This window comes from Herpailurus yagouaroundi, unplaced genomic scaffold (genome assembly GCF_014898765.1).
Source record: "Herpailurus yagouaroundi ecotype Mexico unplaced genomic scaffold, PumYag 140, whole genome shotgun sequence".
In the NCBI taxonomy this organism is placed as follows: Eukaryota; Metazoa; Chordata; class Mammalia; order Carnivora; family Felidae; genus Herpailurus; species Herpailurus yagouaroundi.
The window spans coordinates 29,598,374-29,604,529 of record NW_024412395.1 but is presented as its reverse complement, the minus strand read 5'-3'; the positions used below and the strand labels follow the sequence as shown (position 1 = coordinate 29,604,529).

The 6,156-nt window shown below is 32.7% G+C and overlaps 1 long non-coding RNA gene across 1 annotated transcript in view; it reads left to right on the top strand.

Annotated features, from left to right (window-relative positions):
• The first annotated feature begins 1,964 nt into the window (after window positions 1-1,964).
• Window positions 1,965-6,156, top strand: part of LOC121030530 (uncharacterized) — a 289,158-nt gene continuing 284,966 nt past the window's right edge. The window contains exon 1 of the long non-coding RNA XR_005790281.1: window positions 1,965-2,036. This is a non-coding gene — a long non-coding RNA (uncharacterized LOC121030530). The remainder of the gene's footprint in view (window positions 2,037-6,156) is intronic.

The following is a 6,156-nucleotide window of genomic DNA, read 5'->3' as shown; positions in this document are numbered from 1 at the left end:
TGAAACGTAAAAATAGTTTAGGTAAAATAGATTTTCTCATTTGAGATTCATCAATTTATGCAAGAGACTACCCTTCATCGTGAAAAGAATAACACCAAAATTCTAACTTTTGGTAAACATCCCCACTCCTTCCGCCCCCAGTTAACAATAACTATATTGGCAGTGGAACTTCACCTTAGGTGATAGACTAGGCACTCTATTCATTATTATACTTTACCCTCTTACAGGTGGGAAACATGCCTTTTTAATCATTGTACTTCTACAGCCTACCTCAAGTATCTAGAATTTATTAGATACTCAATTAATGTTTCTTCAAGTAACTCAATCTATTTTTGATCTGGCAAGGTTATGTCTGCTAATAAGGAGTTATTACTGGGGAAATAAATCGACATGAGCCATCTGGTGGGGAGGGTCAACAGTGAAGAAAATAGTGATATTTCTAATTGCATAGAAGGTGTATTTGGCAGTTTGATGCAAAGTAAAGTTCCATGGCGTAATGGTTAGCACCCTGGACTCTGAATGCAAAGTAAAGGCCCCACTTATACTCATCATGTGTTATGGAGTTGTAATTTTGTTTTATTTAATCTTTAAGCATGACAAAATCAAATGAGATTTCAAAATAACCTTTTGTTAAACATTATATCTGTGTCATTATATTTACATACATGTGTATTACCTATATGTGCAAGTATATGTGTTCTTTTTATATCTTGTAAGTTAACCCTAGACTTTATGAGTTAAATTCCTGATTGAACCACTTGTAGCAAATCACTCCTCTGTTCCATCTCAATGCAGGGGCCAGGAAAGGAGGTGGCCTTTTCTTGTCTTGTAGACAGATTTTCTTGATGTTATACCAGATGTTCTTAAATGTACTCTCTGTTCTTCTTTGAGTGTTTCCACTTGTATCCTCTGGGGCAGTGACTGGCAGTCAGGAAAGTGTGCTTCTTGATAATAACTTGGAGGCAAACCCTTACTCTTGTGAGGAGACTGATGGGCCCTAATAATTATGGAAACAAAGTTAAAAATCTAGAGGAAAACATTGTTACAAGGTTATTCCAGCGTTAACATAAAATATTTATTTCCTTTAAACAGAAAATATTTGAACAAAGAATATCTTACCAATGACATTTATTTTATTAAAGTGATTTATTAAAGATTTAGGTGGAAACAACAGCAAAAAAAGAAAATAATAAAAAAATAAAACGATTTCTCCCAGTCTTTTCTAACTGCATCTTCACCTATACAAATCTTTGCTTATTCATAACTCCTATTGCTTTCTCTGAAAACTTTCATTTTAGTATAAGCTATAAGATGGCACCCCTTGATGAAAAGCAGATGTTTTTTGGTTGCTTCTTTTTCCTTTTAAGAGTGTTTGGATTTTTTTTTCAGTACAATGCGTAACGCTAACTCTTTTTAATAAGCAAGAACATAGCCATGGTACTTCAGTGAGAACAGGGCAGAGAGGCTGGCAGTCATAGAAGGAGAGCTTCATCAAACACCAGGACATACGAATGTGTAAGAATGAATGATCAGAAGTGGGCTCTAAATCAATTTTATCTTCACCATTTTAACATCAAGAAGAGTTGTTAGTTGTAAACCAATTGTTATGCAACTTAATGAACTAATTAGGAAAATCAGTTGCAATAATAGTATTGGTGCAAACTGATGTGAATATAAAAAGTAGAATTAGAATTCTAATACAAAACTTTTCCAACTAGAAAGACTACATAATGCTGCCGATAAGATCTGTTCTTTGTAAAATTAATCATAGGCAGTTCTTCATTTACTACATTTGATTTCTATAATCCATTCTTCTCTAATTGTGCTACACCACATTGTTATACTGGTGTTATTTCTGCTGTGTGTATGTGTCTTGTGGTCTGCCAGGATGGTATAGTTAATTTCCTAAGTGACATTGCATCAACTGGCTCCGGTATTATTTTTCCTATTTCTTTGCTTCCTTTAGTGAATGAATGGCTGTCATCCAGAGAGATATAAAATATCAAGACCTCTGCTCAAAGACCACACTTGGACTGGTAAGAGAGTGCGGCAGCTGCCTGTTTGAATCACAGATAGGGCTGGAGCATTCTGGAACAAATTCACAAGTAATAGAGAAAAGTCATACAAATATCGCTTAGACCATTTTTAACATGGAATGTTCAAAAGATGGAATCATAAACTCCAGAAGATATATGTCAGTTGTCACTCCTATCTTTTGTTCCCTATGTTGTGCATTTTGTTGTTGTTGTTGTGTAGTTTTAATATAAACGAAATATTTTCCTCAGAGGTGACTGGGTAATTGTTTTGATAGTTACATAATTTTATATCTTAGTGATGCAATATTTATGCATGCTATTCAAGTTATCTGTTATAAAAGAAACTATTTAACCATAGTGGACTAATGGTATGTAGGGAAAATGGGTGTCAAAAGGAAATTTATTATATCTTCCAAGTACTGCTTTCTGTGATAAAATACAATTTGTATGATTGTGAAGTAGCATTGTTTATTTTTCCAGTCAAAAAGTCACTGTCAAAAGTATGTTTGGGGAGGAAAAAATGGCCTGAAAACAAATGTATCACAGGGAATATCTAGGTTGTTAAAAAAAAAAAAAAAAAAAAAACCTAGGGCAGTATGTTAAAAATGAACATTTCCAATACAATTTGTCACCCATGCATAAATCTTGCTGACATTTTCAGTCACTTTAATAGCCTGCCCATTTTATAAATCAGTATGAACTTGCACAGTTGCAAAAAGTGTGTATTTTGAACATCTCATTTGCATACTTTACCAAAAGCCAATGAGGCAGTGGGAGCAGCACTGGTGATCATAATACGTGTTTGGGGAAAGGCAGAGAAATCACTAATGGCTTTGCCTTTAGGGATTTCTGTACTCCATAGGGGACGAAAATGAGAAATATTTTTCAAACAGCAGGGGTAAAGGTTTTAAAACTAGAAACACATGGAGTGATAAAGATGTTAGTGCCACAGGGCGCATAGCAGGAAAAATTTACAATGTAAAAACTGTAATTTCAGCATTAGGAAGTAATAATCGTGTTTCATCATTGTTATTAAAGCATGACCCTTAAAGTCACATAAATTAGATATAAGTTTCAAGAGAAGTTTATTAATCTTTAGTAGGAAAATATTAGGAAAGTTTATTATCAGATAAGATTTTCTGGGGGAAGACATGTTCTTTTGATGGTGTGTGTGTGTGTGTGTGTGTGTGTGTGTGTGTGTGTGTGTGTGTCTCAAGGAAATGTGTATCATTTCAAAGAGTAAATAAAACTTTGCTCACTATTATCCAGTGAGTATCAGTACTGCCTACAGATAGATTGTTCTTATTCTTTTAAATTAGCACATTTCAGGAGATAACATGATACACACAGAATGGACACTGGCCCATCTAGAATATTTCTACTTGTCCAGAGTAGAATCATAGATGGAAACTAAAGCTTGCTTTTAATACAGAATGTTACTTAGATGACATTGGTGGTAAAAAAATGTTGCTAACATAATTATTAAATTAGTAAAAAAAAATAGGCTTCTTGGAATAGTGGAAACATTTCTGACTAAAAGATGAAGTTTTATTAGTAGCTGTATGATAAAATTAGTGAATGGTTACAGCTGAGAGGGGGACAAGAGCTAATAGTTATCAGTGGACATTAACAAGAAAGAATAGTTTATGTAAAAAAAGATAGTTTATTTGGTGGTGAATATGTTGCTCTGGAACTGAATGTGTAGATAATGGGCAAAGTATTATTTTTACCAACTAAGACTTCTTTCAAAGGTCTGCTTTAGAGTTATGAGTTAAAACTGTATCTTTGCATAATTATTTAGGTAGAACTCAATTTTACCAAGTTAAGAGGAAAAATTTTGTCTCTAGATTAATCTTTCAATTTTCTTCTCATACTCTGTTTTAACATTTATGGAATAGATGGTGAGTTACAAAACACAAAATTTATATAAAATAATTTTAGGATAGCAAGTATTCCTCAAATACATTATAAAGAGAAGCAAACCAAATTTGTATTAGTACAAAATCAGAAATACACATTATTGTATATGAGTAAAAATTGTAGAAAATATAAGAAAATATAAATAAGCATAAAAAGTAACTATTTTCTACAACACAAACATGGCCACTTTTAACATTCTCACCTGCACTATTCCAGAATTCTAAGAATATGTATATATATATATATATATATATATATTCTTATAATTTTGTTTCATACCAACTAATATAGAAATATACTTTTAAAATGTATGAGTGTTATTACTTTTGGCACATAACATTATTGAGCTGTATATCAGCAATGATGGCCAAGTAGAAAACATATAGAATTTGATAGAATGAACCTTTAAGATTATTTAAAATTGTATTAATTAAATGCAAAAGACTTCCAATAAGATACTAAGCTTGTGTAATAGAACACATCTCAATAATAAGTCTGCTACTGATTTATGTAATAATGTCTTCTCATTCATAAATATTGTATATATTATTCTGTTATCACTAATTATTTTAAATTTTTTGTGATATTCAAAATTCTTTCAGATAGATGGTGACATCTATCCTCTTTCAAAAGCGGTAGCCATCCATAGTAGTAAGTTGACTGACAGTCTGTCGTCCATTGCAGAATCATAAGTAAATCATTTTTATTGTGTTTGTTAATTTGCTGCAAGGAAAACAAAAGGAGACCCAGTGCTAGGAAATTCATGAGAGACAAGATGAAGAAACTACAAGGGTTGAGAAAATAACCATTCTCATTGTGTTCAAACTCTTTTCAGCTACACGGAATATAGATGTAGGAATGAGATTACAGTGGAAAGAAACAGAGTGAAACTGAGTTGTTCAATGTTTCACAGGAAAAGGACCTGGTACAGTCTGTATTACACATAGAGTGAGATAGAAATCATGAGAGAGGAAGAAAGTCAGTGAATCAAGATAACTATGGTGCTTCAATGCTAAGTCATTGGAAAAATAAATCATAATTAAGCCAGCACATGAAGAGTACTGGCAGGCTGTAAGTGGCAAGCATGGAGTCAGTTCAGATTATTGCCCATGTTTAAGGCAAGTAGAATTTGAAAATAAACCGAAATAATGAATGCATTCTGTGCTTCAAAAATAAGTAGATCTGGGGAGCCTGGGTGGCTCAGTTGGTTAAGCATCTGATTCTTGGTTTCGGCTCAGGTTATGATCTGTGAGTTCAAGACCTGTGTGGGGTTCTGAGCTGACAGTGTGGAGCCTGCTTGAGATTCTCTCTGTCTCTCTGTCTCTCTCTCTCTCTCTCTCTCTCTCTCTCTCCCCCTCTCTTTGCCTCTCCCTGCCTTTCCCTCTCTCTCAAAATAAATGAATAAACTTTAAAAAATAAGTAGATGGGATTCCTTTCCTTTGAGAAATCTTTTACGTTGTCCAGTAATTGGCTATATTCTTTCTGTTAAATACATATCATATTATACTATTTCAATGAAATGTTCATTCTGTTCAGCAAAGAGTGAGATCTTAAGTTTGGAGAAATTCACATTGTAGAAAATAAATATCCAGATATCCATGCTGTAGAGTGAGAACTGTTCTAATGTGTTAGTTAGCTTTTGTTAGGTTATGTGGTAGTAACAAATTGCCGTCAGATTTACACAGACACTTTTTTTCATCATAAGACATGTCTACAATTACACATTTTATGTGGCTCTGACTTAAATTCATTCTGGGTTCCAAATTAAAAGATCACTATGAAACAATATGTCCCTTAAATCATTCTGTCAAATCTTACATTTCACTAGCCAGAGAAAGTCACATGGCATACCCAGTATCTATGCAGTATCCATGTAGCATTCCATATGAAGGTCCTGTAAATGGCTGGAAAATAGGTTGCAACTCACAACCCTCGTATGGAGAATAGAGGATAATTTGGGGATGATAATGAAATTTGTTTATTTGTAAATACAATAATATAATTTGCCACATTGGTAAACTTTGAAATTAGAGTATCTAACTGCAAAAAATCCATATTCCTTTAATTAGATTCCTGTAATTAGATATTATATATATAACTATATATATAACTATATATAACTATATATATAACTATATGTATATAGTTATATATAACTATATATATCTATATGTATATAGTTATATATAACTATATATAT